Below are 17,225 nucleotides of genomic sequence, written 5' to 3'. Positions count from 1 at the left end.
TCCTTGCCTTGTGTTCTGATGGCTAAAAACCCTACTGCTTTGGTCTGTGAGCTTATCTGGTCACCAGCATCCGTAAATCCCTGGAGCATGTACCTTATTCTCCTAGTGAAACAGGATCTTCGAAGTTTTGTTAATGCTAAGTTCAATCCATAAAGGCGAAGAAAAGACGTTTTAAGTTCATAATTTTAAGCAGTGTATTTTAGACCACAGTTAGTGGCTTCGTGTATAGTGTAGTTACCTTGTCTTCGACTGATACGGAAGGGAGCGGGGACAACGAGAACAAAATCAACATTATCTGTAACTTCATTCGACGGATAGTTCAATTTTTTAAAGACTGTCAGCTTATCTCAAATATCAAACTTAGTATTCACCTCACTCAAGGAACTTACATAAATTGAAAAGGTATTCTTCCAGCTGGAGCACTCGTATTGTTTGCTGTGCTATATTGAACTAAGCTCGGAAAACAAAAAACTGTCATGTGCAATTAGAGATAAGGAAACGAAAGTGGCCTCTGTGAATTGATATTGCAGCTATCACAGCGGTAATTCCTCCCCATTAAAATCTGTAGCAATCTTCTCAAAAACAGCCATGTTGACGTTTCTTGCGTATTGAAAGAGACTGTCTTAATACGTATTCATTTCTGAGTGCGGGTATATTTTTTTGTAGATTCGAAGACATTAATGCTTCATTAATATATACTTCTATACTAGTATTTAAGACAGAACGTTGTTAAACGTTACCAAAAATCTCGATAAATTTTTCACAGATTTACTTGACGTTATTACTGTACTCCAATAATTATCAGATGAACATAGTTTAAACATTTTTAAACAATATAGAGATTTTATGTTCAAACAGACTGAGAGAAAGAAAATGCTCTGCCGTGAAAACGTGCTGTTTGGTTTCCTTCCTCGCAATCTGTTTTCACAGTCTTAAAGCTTATTGGCTTACAATTACAATACTACAACGCAATTTGAATCGTCCAAAGCTTTGAAATCCTATCCGTTTGCGAAATACTGTCAATGAAGCTACTATCGTCACACACCCAGCAGCAGGTCGTCTCGTAGCCCGTATACCAGTCACTCCAACCTTTTCACCCATTCATTTTAAGACTTCAGTTCCAATCAAGGATTCGTTGACAATAACAATAAAAAGGCTCAAGACCAGTGAGATGGGGAGGAAGAGGAGATTTAGAAGGAGAGGAACAGATCACGACGTATATCCGCTTTCCATGCATATTTAGCAATTGGGGAAGCATTGGAGGGTTCACTAGTATTTGAGGGAAGACAGGTATTAACGCGGTTAGCAGTATCTGTATCTTAGCTATTTGCAAGCGTGCTGCTATGTTGTATGCCATTTGTGAAATTCGAGAGAACTCTTTGAAAGCCGTGTTTCCCTTCACCAGCTTTCTGGGAAGGTGTGGCGATACTGCAGGCAGATGGCTGCCAATGGTAGGAAAGCTAGTGCGCTCTCTCGCTCTCGCGATGGTTTTCAAACAACCTGCGTTTCTTCCATGGAGTATTCGCTTTTAAATTCCTCAAGTTACGGATTTTGCTAATGACATCGTTCTTCTGCCAAACATCACAGTTCACAACTAATGACTCCCAGGCGGGATGGAATGGCAAGTTCTAAAAGGGTAAAAGTAAATAGGGATAAAAAGCACTGTGCATAAAAAGTGGAAATGTGTTTGCTCAAACTACAGTCAAACTGAAAGTACTATAAAGGTCGACCGATTTACATTTCTTGGCATTCTCATTTGCAATAATGGGCATGTAGATGCAGACATCACCAGCAGAACTGGGAAAGTTTCAAACAACAACAACAAACGTTAGACACATGGCAATTAGACGCTCAAAGTATGTCCATAAAGCTTTGGTGGTACACCTCTATCATCTTTCCGATGGCCATATATAGGCATGTGAAACCTGGAAAATGTCATAAAAATCAGCACACTAGCTCATTGTTTCTCGGCGACAATGTTTGAGGCGAATTTTGAAGAAGATTTATCGCGATCATATCTCAAATGATGTGCTGAGAAATGGTTTACGTAGCCTGCATAAAATAGTTGCTTGAATAAGACAAGCTTGTGTGGCATGTTTTCCACATCGAAGAGGGAAGAAACACGGAATTAGCAGTGTGGTGGAAACAGACGGACAGATACAGAAGCAGACCTCGTGACACATGGAAAGGAACTTTCACAAAGGACCTTAAATACATGAACTGAGAGGAAGCGGAACACCAGTTAGCTGATAGTTAGCTGATAGTTAGCTGGAAGAAGCTGGTTCCCGATGTGCTAACTAGCATCGGAGAAAGTATGTCTAAATATAGAAAAACAATTAAGACTGTTTAATGCAAACAAGACTCCAGGCTTCGATGGAATTCCATAGATTTTACATTGAACACACTACGGAATTACCCGCTTTCCTACCACATTTCTGTCCAGGATTTACTGCCCAGAGGACAGTCCCGCCTTACAGGAAAAACGCAGGTCACTCCTGTTTACAAAAGGCATAAAAGTCAGATGCACAGAAGTATGGACAGGTATCCTGCTAAAGGATCCTAGAGAATAATATTAGGTCAAAAATGGCGTTCCTGGAACAGATAACGTTCTGTCAGAGAATGAGCCTGGATTCAGTAGCAAACACTCGTGTGGAACATAGCTTGCTCCATTCATACACAGCTTCTATATAGTATACGCAGGCCAAAGAACAGATTTTCATTTCCTAGGTTCCTAAAGCGGCACACGCAGAACACCATTTCGTTGACAAGCAACAGAAGTACAATACACGAAAGTGTGAAGTTGGCTCGAGGATCATTTGATAAACGGAACCTAGTGCGTTTCAGTGGACGGCGAATGATCCACAGAAACGAAACAAACACGTAATCTGCCATGAGAAAGCGTCATAAAACCTCCAATGTTCCCAGTATAAACGACTTACCAGACAGGATCAACAGCACTGTAAGATAGTTCATTGACGATATTGATACCTACAGGAAAGTATCGTCGTTTAATGAATGTAAACAAATAGACTTAGACAAAAATTTTCATTTAGTCTAATTAGTTCATGGCTTACCAACTGGCCGGTTTTGAGCGCGAGTACTCGCGTCTGCTCAGGCACGTGCTCGCGAGCAGGTGAATGGTCGCGGAGTGGGGAGGGAGAGGAAATGCGCGCGCACGTTTGAATGTGATCTCGCTTTCTTAGCAGATTTAACTAGCCATCGGAATGCTTTGAACATTTTACTAAAAGGTAAAGATCTGCTAATTACTCATTTCATAGATCGAATACGAGCTTTAAAAATGAAATTGACTCTTTGGGTGAGTCAGCTGGAAACTGGAAACCTAGTTCATTTTCCTAAATTATCATCCATGCAAGATGTTCACAAAGACTGTGAACGTTATTCACATAGTTTAATCAGCGCTTTCAAGATCTGACAGCACTAGACAGTGATTTTGATCTGTTCTCTCCATATTTAGAGAATATTTAAGAGATTCGTCCTGAGCTGCAGCAAGAAATTATTGACCTGCAGTGTGACAGAGAATACAGAGACAAATTTCAGAACAAGAAAAACATTTTGGAATTCTACAGACACTTCCCTCAGGATAGATTTCCTCGTTTGCACAAACTGGCGGCTCCAATAATATCAATGTTCGGTTCCACGTATGTGTGTGAACAACTGTTCTCTGCAGTGAAATGTAACAAGACGCGCCTGAGAAACGCATTGTCTGATCGAAATTTAAACTGCACGCTGCGCCTAAATTGCACAAGAACAATTACTCCGAACATAGACGCAATTGTAAAGGGCAAAAAGTAAAAGATAACAGAGAATCCCACACTTCAGTGACACCTTTTATTGTGTAACAGTCCACAAATTACTGCGAATGTAGAGGCATACACTAAGCTAATAAAATTATGTAACATGTGTACATTCTCCTTTGTTTCATTTGTCGCAGTAATAATTCGTGAGTGATATCCCTGCAGGTGGCCGCGGATTTACGTTGACTGGCCGCAGCTGTTGTGTGCCCCACGTGACTTTCCCCACTCTCCGCTCTGGTCCGGTAGTGGGGGTAGCGTGCTCGCGCCTTGCTGCTCACAGCTTGCTCCGCGAGCATGTATGTTGTGAAGCCCTGAATTAGTTGAAGCTATCTTTAAATGTGGATGCATTTTAGATTATGCCTGCAACAAAGACAAACCGATAGAATCTGACTAAAATATGTGTGGGGGAACATATCACATCGTATAAGTGTTTAGGGATATTTCTGAGAAGTGATATGAAATGAGATGATAACCGAAAGTGTTAGGGAAGGCGAATGGAAGAGTTATGATGAAAATAAAATACGGTGCATCTTCGAAGAAATGCCATAAGACGCTAGTGTGACCAATCGCAGAGCATGGAGGTCTTAGACACCTACCATACAACTTTGTTACCTTAATTAAATCACTTAATGAAGCAACAATCTTCAGGCTACAGTGGCGATACAAAGCATTGTACTAATATTAATGCGCACTTTCGTTAATCTAGGCATGTGCTGTGGTCAGCCTAATATTAAGGAATATTTACATAGACTTTTTCGTCTCAGATAAAGAATTTTAACAAACTAATTTTGGGTGTTAAATCGCGTCATCATGCAACACTAAAGCCACTAAACTGCCAACATTTCCACCGACTTGCTGCAGTTCTCTCCAGTGAAGAGAGACCACAGCAAGTCGGTCGAAACGTCGGCAGTTTAGTTGCTCTAGCATTTTATAATGACGCTGCCCGTGAAAGCTAACGGACTTGAATAACGTATTTTGTTCATATGAGTTGCTGCTTTGTTGTGGTGTGTTCAGTTGTCTCCATTGCTACGGTTTCTTGAATGTTACTAACCAGTGTTTGTAAACTTAACAGGGACACGTCAAATAAATCACAATCAACTCGATTGTGCAGTAGAAGCAATATGGCGGTTAAAACAAGCCTTCTTTCGATCAGCTAATGGCTTTTCGATCCTGATGTTAGCAGACGTTTTCATTGTCCTCTCCTCATCTTACTTGTCGCAACTTTGATGTTAGTTGATCAAAAATATTACAATAAGATACACAATTTCACGCAAACATGACAATATAAAAATTACTTTAAAGTTTTACTAAGATACTGCTATTGGAATCCATATTCATACATATTCTTAATTGTTATGCATTTTATGTTTTAACAATATTCATTTGAAGTTGAACTGAGTTTCGGAATCGGTAATTTCGTTTAACAGTCAATGCGGCTTTAAATTGTTAAATGCTACAGCATTGTTCAGTTGTTTGCTGCAGGCGTGACGAAAATCCGAACTAATTCAGAGACCTGCTGTGAGGATGGCCAAAGGTCGGTACAGGCCATAAGAAATTGTAATAGAAATGCTCAGCCGCGCGGGATTAGCCGAGCGGTCTAGGGCGCTGCAGTCATGTACTGTGCGGCTGGTCCCGGCGGAGGTTAGAGTCCTCCCTCGGGTGTGTGTGTGTGTGTGTGTGTGTGTGTGTGTGTGTGTGTGTGTGTGTGTGTGTGTGTGTGTGTGTGTGTGTGTCTCCTTAGGATAATTTAGGTTAAGTAGTGTGTAAGCTTAGGCACTGATGACCTTGGCAGTTAAGTCCCATAAGATTTCACACACATTTCAACATTTTTTTTGAGAAATGCACAGGTAATTTAAATGGAAATCTCTGTAAGAATGACAATGTAGTTCTCTGGAAATACTGTTGGTGCATTTAGAGTACTTAGCGGCCATTATAATCGATAGCTCCATCGGATATCTCTCGTAGAGATAAGGCGAGGGAGATACTGGCACGTAAAGAAATATATTTGCAGCCAACATTGAGTTACCCATTTTACTGCGTGTTGAGATCAGTAGATATGCATTATTATTTTAAGAAATATAGTAACCAGCCAGTTTTTCGTGTTTGTTGTGCCAATAAAAATTGCTGGCTTTCACTCATCTTCAACTAAGGTAAAACAATCTTCAGTTATTTCAGAGTTAATAAGACTGAAATTTGGATGGCGCAGCCGCCTTCCTGTTTTGCTTATTATTCCAATTTTCGCCTTCATAATCGTAGACAATAAATGTTCACAACTTGGCGGGTACAGCGGTGTCTTTGTGCAACAGACAAGTCAAAGTGTTGCTACCACGATTATAAAAGCGAAAATTGCAACAAGAAGCAGAACAGAACAGCATCTTAAACACCCAGATTTCAGTCGATATTCTTAACGACGTGCTAACTAAAAATTAAATTTGTGAGAAAGCGTACAGCGAAGTAATGCTTCAATTTTTTGTTCTCAACATCGGTTGAGGTATTCCGTGTCGTACATGTTACTTGGTTGACTTTCCCGCTTTGCTGATGACAGATGCAACAAACTGCCGCTAGAGGGCTCCGTATTTCAGCGTGTAACGTGGCTGTATGTAACGTAACGATGGAGCTACGTGAGAAACAGCGAGCGGTAATAGCTCCTCACCGCAGAAAACGTGCCTCCAATTGAAATGTATAGAAGAATGAAAGCTGTGTTCGGTGATCACTGATTTCGATACAGTGTACGAAGTTGGGTTGTTGATGCCCGCAGTGAGGGAAACGGTGGTCGTAAGCTCAACTTGGCCACATCCGATTTTCTTCAGTTTCTGAAACAGAAAGAACTTATTCCAGGACTTCACTTCGATATTTACGAAGTGGTGCATGCATAGATCAGGATGTGTCTCCTTAAAGTCAGTTAAACATACTACTGTGGCGGTATAACAAATTGGTCTTTCATTGGCAGTAATGTGTTCGTCACCAGAGTGACTGTGTTGAGAAATAAATATGTAGATCGAAGAACAAAGATGTCGAATACTAATGAAATTTGGCATAAGTACATAAAAAGGCTGGATGCTGTACTTCTTAAAATTTTGAACAATTTTGCCTTTGCTCATTACGTAATGGGATAGAAAGGAAAAAAATGTTGGTCCGAAGTACCGTCTGTGAGAGTCCTGGCAGTGTTTCATTGGCCAGAAAGTGAAAGGGGCAGCAACATTTTGGCAGCGGGAAGGAGTATTTAAAACAAATGTCGAAGACATTCTCACTAAGTTTTCAAATACTAGCATTTAGAATTTCTCACTGTCAAACAAGTGCAAATAGGCATCATTGGTGTGTAAGTCGTTGTTGACATAGGCCAATAGTTCGCAACCAGAGGGTTATTTACCCAGAGGCGTAAACTGAAACTTTCTGAGAATTAAAATTCGGTTGTGGTTCGGTCACAAAACAAATTATTTCCTAATACTATAGTACTGATTAAGTCAGTAATCAATGGTTACTCTTTTATATATTACCATTAACGTGTGGCTAGGTGTCGTCGAGATTACAGCATACAAAACGAATGTATGATCATAATCTTCCTAACAGCAGTCCGCCCACTGCACACATACTTACGTGAACGCATCTAAGAGTCTCACGCTTCACATACATCTACATCGATACTCCACGATCGATCCTACGGCGCGTGGTGGAGGGTACCCCTTACGTCTACTAGTCGTTTCCTTTCGTCTTCTACTCGGAAACAGAACGAGAGAAAAAAGATCGTCTACATGCCTCCGTACGCGCCCGAATTTCTCGTATCTTACATCCGTGGTCTTCAGGCGCAGTGTATGTTGGAGGCAAGAGATTCGTTCCGCCGTCAGCTTCAAATGCTGGTTCTCTAAATTTTCTCAATAGCTTTCCTTGAAAAGAATGTCGCCCTCCCTCCAGGGATTCACATTCTAGTTCCCGAAACGTCTTCGTGACAGCCGGCCACTGTGGCCGAGCGGTTCTAGGTGCTTCAGTCTGGAATCGCGCTGCTGCCACGGTCGCAGGTTCGAATTCTGCCTCAGACATGGATGTGTGTGTTGTCCTTAGGTTAGTTAGGTTTAAGTAGTTCTAAGTCTAGGGGACTGACGACCTCAGATGTTAAGTCTCATAGAGCTTAGAGCCATTTGAACCATTTTCGTGACATTTGTGTGCAATTCGAAACTACCGGTAACAAATCCAGCAGCCCGCCTCTAAATTGCTTCGATGTCTTCATTTAAACAGACTTGTTACAGATCCGAAACACTCGCGCGGTACTCAAGACAAGGTCGCACTTGCGTCCTATATGCGGTCTCTTTTACAGGCAGACCACCCTTTCCTAAAAGTCTCCTAATAAACCGAAGTCGACCATTACTACATTACTACCTCTACTATTATTATTATTATTATTATTATTATTATTATTATTATTACTACTACTACTAGCGAACCCATTAATACTTCGGAGCCGCTAAATACGTGGAAAAAATTTGATATACGTCCTAATCTCCTTCGTCCACCCCCATTTGTCCATATTCTTCTCCCCGTCTTCACCCCCCCCCCCCCTCCTCCCAATACCCGTCCGCCGCTCGTGGTCTCGCGGTAGCGTTCTCGCTTCCCGAGCACGAGGTCCCGGGTTCGATTCCCGGCGGGGTCAGGGATTTTCACCTGCCTCGAGATGACTGGGTGTTTGTGTTGTCCTCATCATTTCATCATCATCCAGGAAAGTGGCGAAATTGGACTGAGCAAAGATTGGGTAATTGTACGGGCGCTGATAACCACGCAGTTGAGCGCCCCACAAACCAATCATCATCATCATCCTCCCAATATCTCTCTCTCTCTCTCTCTCTCTCTCTCTCTCTCTCTCTCTCTCTCTCTCTCTCTCTCTCACGTACGTACGTAAAAGCTTTTTTTATTGTTATTGCCAACGAAACCTTGATCGAGAATTGAAGTCGAGCAAAATGAATCGGTGAGTCTGTTGGCATCATTGGTATACAGGATATGAGAGACCTTGCCTGCTGCTGCACCTATGAGGATAGTAGCTTTACCGACAATAGTTCTTACAATTGTAATTAGCAAACAGATAGGACTTGAAACTTCCGGACGATTCGGATTCGATAAGCCGACAGGCCATAAAGATTATTTTCCTGTTTCCTGTTAAAACCGACTCTGAAGAAAAAACAAATCGTCAAGTAGTTCCTGTTTAAAATTGTATACGTATAAGGAGAGCGAATAATATGGGAGAAACAGTTTATCCAGTAGTCTGTCATGCTATCGCAGTTAAAACACTGAGAGAAAGAAACGGAAGCCGCACATTTTCATGTCACAACATTTTCTTTCTTGTGGTAGGTTTTAACGGAAAAGCGGCAGATGGTTGTCTGAAAATATATAAAGCCCATATTCGTGTGAACGCTTATTAGAGAATTTTGTAAAAATTCGAAAGTTATTGGCCGATTAAGTTCAGGGATTTTTGGTAACAACTTGGCTTTACATAGTAGTATAGGGAGTGGCAGTATTCATAATCAAAGCATTGGCAGCCTGAAGTCTTCAAATTTCTGCCAGTTCAGTAGAAGTGACTCCAGCAATCACGAGATTTACAAACTAAGCATAACTTGGTTAATTTTAAATGGCGGTAGAGATAATGGGCGAGGAAATTGGTGCTAGGGAGAGAAGAGGCGCAAAAGAAGCAGGTTGGCTAATAAGCGTGTGTCGTCAATATGGTAGTTCATTTTCTTTTCTGAGTAGTATTTCAAGGTGACATTCACAACGCACTGAGATAGAATAGTTCTTACAAAATGAAGCCTAACAAATAAGTAGTTCCGGTTGTCTCACTGATTAGATAGCTCGCTGTTTAACAAACCGTCCAAGGAAATGAAATCAGTTACCTTAAGTATTTACAAAAACAGGAATTCAAAAAAGTTGTTTTTTGTTCTGTAGTTCCGTGCTAATGTTGATGGTGGGGAAAACTGGGATGCTAGCTAATACTTCATTGCAATCAATGGTCCCCAACCTTTCCGAGACAATTACCCCTGAGTTCAGGGTACTGGACGAGAAAGCTTCCCATAATGTCAGTAGAGAAACGCTATGGAGTACCATGGCTCAACGAGGTTACTCATCTGACCTCATAAATACAGTTAAGAGTCCATACACACACAGAAATTGTTACAGGTATGGGAAATACAACAAAAAAGCCAATGAACACGAAAAAACGAATAAAAGGAAAAAAGTTGCAGCAAATAGTGACAAATGACAACCTAAAAGTGCCCTGAAATGCAATCTCTTTCGTTTTGTCTACCGACAGACAACCAGTAAGATCTAAAACAGTCTCGAATAATAAAATCTTGGCGCAAGTAAAACATTTTAAATATATAGGATGCGACATCACTTTGGAATATAACCATGACCTGGACTTAAAAGTAAATAAATTTACTTTCATATGTGTAACCCCAGCCTAAAAAGTTTGCAGAATAGAGCCAGGAAAGAAACCCAGCTGAAGTTTCATAAAACAGTAGCAGGACCAAGCCTTCCTTACGCAAGTGAAGCATGGGCGAAAACAAGCTCAAGAAATGAGATTTCTAAGCAGAGTGGAAGGCCGTATAGGGGAAGATCGAAAAGAGGAAAGATATAGGAATATATAACCGAACGAGAAAATAAAGGAAACTCGGAGAAAATGGAAGGAAAATGTAGAACGTACGGGTGGAGAACGGTTCCCGGTAAATGCACTAAATTGTAAATGCACTGGAAGAAGAAATGCAGAAAGAGGATGCAAGAGATGGATACTGTAATAAGCAATTTGCCTAATACAAGGAGGAGGACTCGTATAGCACCTTCCACTCCGTAACTTTCGGTACATTGACCGAGCGCAGTTGGAGGTCCATTGTGTTACGCAGGGAGCTGCGGCTTGACTGTTAGCGGTAAGCGGCTGGAGGGAAAGGGCGGAGTGTGGGGGACCTCGGCAGGGCGGGACCAGCAGCGGCCGCAGCAGGCGTGGGGAAACGTGGGGCACGTCCGGCGCGCCGCCTCTGACTCAGTGCGCGGGGAAACCCGCTGCTGCGTCAATACGTACGCCCGTGCCTGGCACAACATTGTTAGCGGCTCCGCTAGCCGCGTCAAAGCGCTCAGTTTGCACGGTCGACCGCCGTTGATTACGGCTGCCCTGTCCACTGGACGGTTCATTATCTTAGGGGTGTGCACTTACAACTTAATCACGTACCGTTGGGAAACAGTTACTCCCCGTATGCTCTGTGCACTGGTGCTGGGAACACTCAAGTTCTTAGTGATCAGCCGGCCGCGGTGGTCTAGCGGTTCTGGCGCTGCAGTCCGGAACCGCAGGACTGCTACGGTCGCAGGTTCGAATCCTGCCTCGGGCATGGGTGTGTGTGATGTCCTTAGGTTAGTTAGGTTTAAGTAGTTCTAAGTTCTGGGGGACTTACGACCTAAGATATTGAGTCCCATAGTGCTCAGAGCCATTTGAACCTTAGTGATCAATTAACGTTTTTTCTTTTATACTTCTACGCCATAAATTCTGATCAACTAGCCGAGATATTGGCCTTGTGGGACTCTTACAGTATTTGTCCTTCGTTCGCCTCAGCCTTCGAAGGCTTCTACGAATAGTGCCAATTTGAAAACATCCTTTCGGGTGTTAGGACACACACAATTATGAAACACTGAAAAAACTAGCACCCAACTTTCCAACCGTCATCGCAGCTGCTCTCGCAAAATCGAATGAACTGGTAAACTGCTGTTCAGTCACCCTGGAGAACATCGCCGCAAAAGAGGTAGAAATGTTTGTTGTGTAATACACACATAAAAAAAAGTTTTGCATCACCTCGGTTCCGAGAGTTCCGGAACCTGTACAGAAAATAGGAACAAAGATAAAGATAAACATCATTTCCACCCATTTTATTGCTCATGAAAACCACACACAGCATGTTGTACCACCATACAGCGAAACGCCTGTACCCGACGTGGCACTATTCACAAGTTCATCAAGACACTGTTGATCCAGATTGTCCCACTCCTCAACGGCGATTGGGCGTAGATCCCTCAGAGTGCTTGGTGGATCACGTCCTCCATAAACAGCCCTTTTCAATCTGTTCCAGGCATGTTCGATAGGGTTCATGTCTGGAGAACTAGCTGGCCACTTTAGTCGAGCGATGTTGTTATCCTGAAGGAAGTCATTCACAAGATGTGCACGATGGGGGCGCGAATTGTCGTTCATGAAGACGAATGCCTCGCCAATATACTGCTGATATGGTTGCACTATCTGTCTGAGGATGGCATTCATGTATCGTACAGCCGTTACTGCGCCTTCCATGAACACCAGCGGCGTACGTCGGCCCCCATATAACGCCACCCCTAAACAGCAGGGACCTCCACCTTGTTGCACTCGCTGGACAGTATGTCTAACTCGTTCAGCCTGACCGGGTTGCCTCTAAACACGTCTCCGACGATTGCCTGGTTGAAGACATATGCGACTCTCGTCGGTGAAGAGAACGTGATGCCAATCCTGAGCGATCCATTCGGCATCTTGGCCCATCTGTACCGTGCTGCATGGTGTCGTGGTTGTAAACGTGGACCTCGCTACGGACGTCGGGAATGAAGTTGCTCATAATCCAGCCTATTGCGCACAGTTCGTCGTAACACGTCCTGTGGCTCCACGAAAAGCATTATTCAACATGGTGGCGTTGCTGTCAGGGTTCCTCCGGGCCATAATCCGTAAGTAGCGGTCATTCACTGCAGTGGCAGCCCTTGGGCGGGCTGAGCGAGGCATGTCATCGACAGTTCTTGTCTCTGTATCTCCTCCATGTCCGAACAACATCGCTTTGGTTGTCTGAGACGCCTGGACACTTCCCTTGTTGAGAGCCCTTCCTGGCACAAAGTAACAATGCGGACGCGATCGAACCCCGGTATTGACCGTCTAGGCATAGTTGAAATACAGACAACACGAGTCGTCGTACCTCCTTTCTGGTAGAATGACTGGAACTGATCGGCTGTCGGACCCCCCCCCCCCCCTGCGTTAAATAGGCGCTGTTCATGCATGGTTGTTTAAATCTTTGGGCGGACTTAATGACATCTCTGAACAGTCAAAGGGACTGTGTCTGTGATAAAATATCCACAATCAACGGCTATCCTCCCGAGTTCTGGGAACTGGGGTGATGCAAAACTTTTTTGTGTGTATAGTTCCTGCGATTCATCGTTACGCGGCCTAAAACCTAAAATTTTATACGCGCTTGAGAGGCATGTTTGATCTTAACAAAGCACGTCACGTCGGTCTGTTATCAATGGTTGAGCAGACACTTGAGGGAAGTCTTCAGACGTGAACAACAGGCTTCTTTAGTTTGGGTATTGAATATTAACTATCTAGACATATCTAAATAGTCGAAGATATTATTTCAATCTCAGTTGCTGTTACTTTCTTACCTACTTCCTTGGTAAGAAGCGCGAACTGCCATTCTAATGGTATAAGTTCGTCTGTACTTAAGGCCCTATGTTTCCTGAAAAACTTTCTATCTTTAAATTCTTCAGTTAATCCCAATCGAAATAATTCGCCAAGATTAGTGTGTACTTCTATAGGCAGTTGCTTCCTTTCGAAAGTGAGGTAAACAGTAATATGAAGAAACATATCCTCCCTGACGTACGACGCGTCACGAACAGTAATGAACACAGCGAAGTTCAGCGAGGACTGCCTAACTCCACAATACATGAAATAATGCTCCCTCGTATAGAATATATGGCATTGATTCTGCGAAGACTGATGTCGAAATAGGCTGGCAAATATTTTTGAACGTGGTGGAAAACTGCCTACACGATGTCTGAACGGATTATTTTCGCACGAATGCGACTGGACCTTTTTAATTTATCGCAACTTTTATTGTAGGGGCATGTTTCTAGCCTTAACACTAACTTAATGCATGATCGTCAATGTCAAGATTTCACGCTATCTAAAGCCAAAGTTATTTAAAATTGTTTTAGTTCCCACGCTTTACAATAAATTTTATCCATACTGTATCTCGGACGCAACCGTTAATGATTGTTCGTCAAAAGAACAACCAGCTGCAAATACTTAAACAGCTTTATTTTAATGCCACAGCCGGTTTCGGGTTGTTACGCTCATCCTTAGATGCATAACTGCTCCTGTTACGTATTTTATTTATCAACAGCATGACATGCGGTCCTTCAGTATATTCCAGTGGGCGGAGTTCCGTCTTCCTTTGATCCTCCGAAATTTTCAGGATGATGCACAAATTGTAGCAGTGCTGACAGCAAACACGCTATAAATAAATATCCGTCATACTCTATCTGACTCTGAAGCAGATATTAAGCATATTATGAACTATTCGCGTTCTACAGTGAGTCATTTAGAATGTGTGTCATCTTTGTATTGCTACAATTTCCGCACCGTTCTGAAAAAGTCGAAGGATGAAAGCAAGTAGCACCGCCGTCCACTGGAACGTGCTGGAGAGTCGGGTGTCTGGTTGCTGAGAAATTAATGTAACAGGAAGCGTTAAAGCATCTGTAGATTAGCATAACAATCGGAAACCAGTTTAGCATTAAAATACAGCTTTCCAAAAAATTTCTGACTGGTTAAATTCTTTACCAACAAACGAAAACAATTTTAGGTGAAATTACACACACACACAAATATGTGTCACTGTATACATGTTAACGGCAATAGGGCACGGGTAGATGTCATCTCTTACATTCTACACCGAAATGTGTTGGAGTACATTTATAGTACGTAATACTTAATATATTTTCTTATTAGTTCAGCATCTCTAGTATGGCTGTTCTGTTTTCTCTGCAGTTGTTGGACGTGACCCAGTCTGACACGTAGGCTGCCACTGGACTTCACACCGTAATGGTAAGTACCTCCACTTTTTATTTAACCAAGACAATTACACTGCCTATCGAAAAATGGGAAGCAACCACAATACATGGTCCGATGTCAATGTAACTTCGTACAAACACACTCCGTCGGCGGGTGCGTAAATTGGGTTTTAATTCTCTGATACGTAGAACAGTCTCCAGAGTGCACTAATATTGTTACCAGGCCTGATGGGTATACAAGACGGCGTGAAAAGCGTCGGATTTAGAGTGATTACTCCGATAGACATGCAGATGACACTTACTCGAGCAAGACAGTTATCAGCACTATACAGTTACAAAGGGGCCTCGTTGTGAATCTCCATTTGGCAGCTGGTAGAATCCAGCCATAGCCAGATTCATGGGACATTTTGATGTGACAGTGCCCCAGTGATTGCATGCAGTCCAGCACGAAAGCAGACTTAATTCTCTCCAAGGTTCCGGCTGGCCACCTTAGACTACCACAAGGTAAGCCAGTTGTATTGTGTGCCAAGCACATCGTAACCCCTTCACACATGGGGGGGGGGGGGGCCCGCCATGCAAGCAGTAATACTGGATTCCCAGCAACATGGTCATCCGCATCACTTGTCAGAAATTAGTAGCAGTCGGACTAGGGAATTTGTGTACCAAGCGTAGGTTGCCGTTAACACACCACCACATACTGCTGCGTTTGGAGTGGTGCCGTGAGAGGGAAGCATGAACTATTCATGAATGGCGTCCATTTTGTTCAGCGACGAATCGTGATTCTGTGCTACCCCGAATGACTATCGTCGGATAGGTACAACTGGGGTACCAGTTCAAACGTAAATTGTGTCCCAGTGACAACATCCAGGATATCAAGGACCAGTTAAAACACTTATGTATCAGCTTGTCCCAAGAAAGGATGAAACTGCATAGACAACCCTCCCAACCGGCATCAGTGCACATATCCAGGCCAGGCGGGTGAATACTTCACTGCGAAGTGGGCTTATGCAGCCTAGTTCTTAATAAACTTGCCTCGATTTTGTAATCACTCAAATAACATGCAACCTGTCAACCCGTGAAATTTTCCTCTTCTGAGTGCTTCATATTTTTTGTAAACCAGTGTGTGCTAGTCCAAAGAAGTTAGAGCACAGCACAATTAAATGAAAATAGTTGATTTTTTTTAGGTGGTATTTCGGGAGATTTTGGAATTCTGTATTACAGTTCACGTTCTTAGCGTCGCTCCTACATTTTGTGAAGTATACGTGAAGATACTACGTCAAGATACTTACAGCTATTTCGTCAAGATACTTCGTCAAACGATACAGTATGCACCGATAATAACTGGGTTCCTTCCTTCCTTCGTTGATAAGCACCATAATCTTTGAACAGTTTTCTAGAGTTCCGAAATTTATTGGCAAAGAGCGGCCGCGCTTGGGTGAGGTCCCCCACCACACACACACACACACACACACACACACACACACACACACACACACACAGCATAAAACGCACAAAAAGTCCGCGCATTCGTCTTACCTGTCGTATTGAAACTGCTTCTCCCCATCCTCCAAATCACCACTTCAGTTTAATTACTATAGCCCGACACTTCGATAATTGGTGGGTTGCTCAATTGAAGCATTCAATTACCGTACTATCTCCCACCTACCTTTGAAGTCTTCCGCGCATTCTGACTTCGTTTTATCTTATTTGACATTAATTACACTTTCGTGCCATGAAGTACGCTGTCTCCGTTTTTCCGCTGTGTATTTCATTCGGAAAACCGCATTTCGCACTATTCTAATTTAAACAATCTTTCGTCGCGAGTATCTCGTGTGCGTTCGCGTGGTTAATAAAAGGAAGTAATTCTTATGTCTTAAACTGAAAGCTTACATAGTAGACACACAGTCCGCTTAAAAGTTCTTTTTATGGCTTTTACGTACGTCTGTTTTCGTGCATGTGAAACGGATACAACTGAAACGCTCCTGGCTGTATGATGTGCCGCACGCCTGTAGATATTCCCCAACATTATTATTATTATTATTATTATTATTATAAAGAGACTCTTAAGTGCGTAGAACCCACTATCTGTAGCTGAAGCAGCAGCTTCCTGACTCTATTCTGTGAGTGGACAAATTTCCACTCAGTTGTTACCTGGTTGCCAGACAAATCTTAAGACGGTAATTAGCCTGGCCAAGTTAGAGCCTGCTGTTAAAAGTTCAAAACCCACGTTTTACGCTGTACGTTGGTCTTCTCTGAATCTTAAAGTAGCTTAGGCTAGTATTTAAAGATTACCTGTCCTGCACGTGTCATTCATGCGGTTCAGTCAAAAGCTACGAGATATTCGTATAGGTGACAGATGACAGTAACTGTAATTGAGATGGCAGCCAGATAAACAGTATGTTGGAGACCTTGGTGTGGTCTCTCATGACGGGAGCAGCGGTGTCGCGTCGCTGTGGCCGGATGTCATCTGATGCGGCGCGCGCAGACAATGCAAATGTCATCGTGTCAACTGTAGCACGCCAAGCCGGCGTCACCGTCTGCCTAAAGTGCCTGTCGCAGGTAGTGGTTTTGCGCTATGCACATGTGTTGCAA

General features: G+C 42.8%; 1 protein-coding gene across 3 annotated transcripts in view; it reads left to right on the top strand.

The window, feature by feature from the left end:
- LOC126183494 (beta-1,4-glucuronyltransferase 1) overlaps positions 1-17,225 on the top strand; it is a 305,160-nt gene that overhangs the window by 177,100 nt on the left and 110,835 nt on the right. For all 3 annotated transcript variants that reach the window (XM_049925528.1, XM_049925526.1, XM_049925527.1), the window contains exon 2: positions 14,611-14,667. The gene's annotated coding sequence lies outside the window, so the exon portion shown is untranslated. The remainder of the gene's footprint in view (positions 1-14,610; positions 14,668-17,225) is intronic.

This window comes from Schistocerca cancellata, chromosome 4, assembly GCF_023864275.1.
Source record: "Schistocerca cancellata isolate TAMUIC-IGC-003103 chromosome 4, iqSchCanc2.1, whole genome shotgun sequence".
In the NCBI taxonomy this organism is placed as follows: domain Eukaryota; kingdom Metazoa; phylum Arthropoda; class Insecta; order Orthoptera; family Acrididae; genus Schistocerca; species Schistocerca cancellata.
Note: the sequence above shows the minus strand (reverse complement) of the source record. Positions and strands in the feature narration are given on the sequence as shown.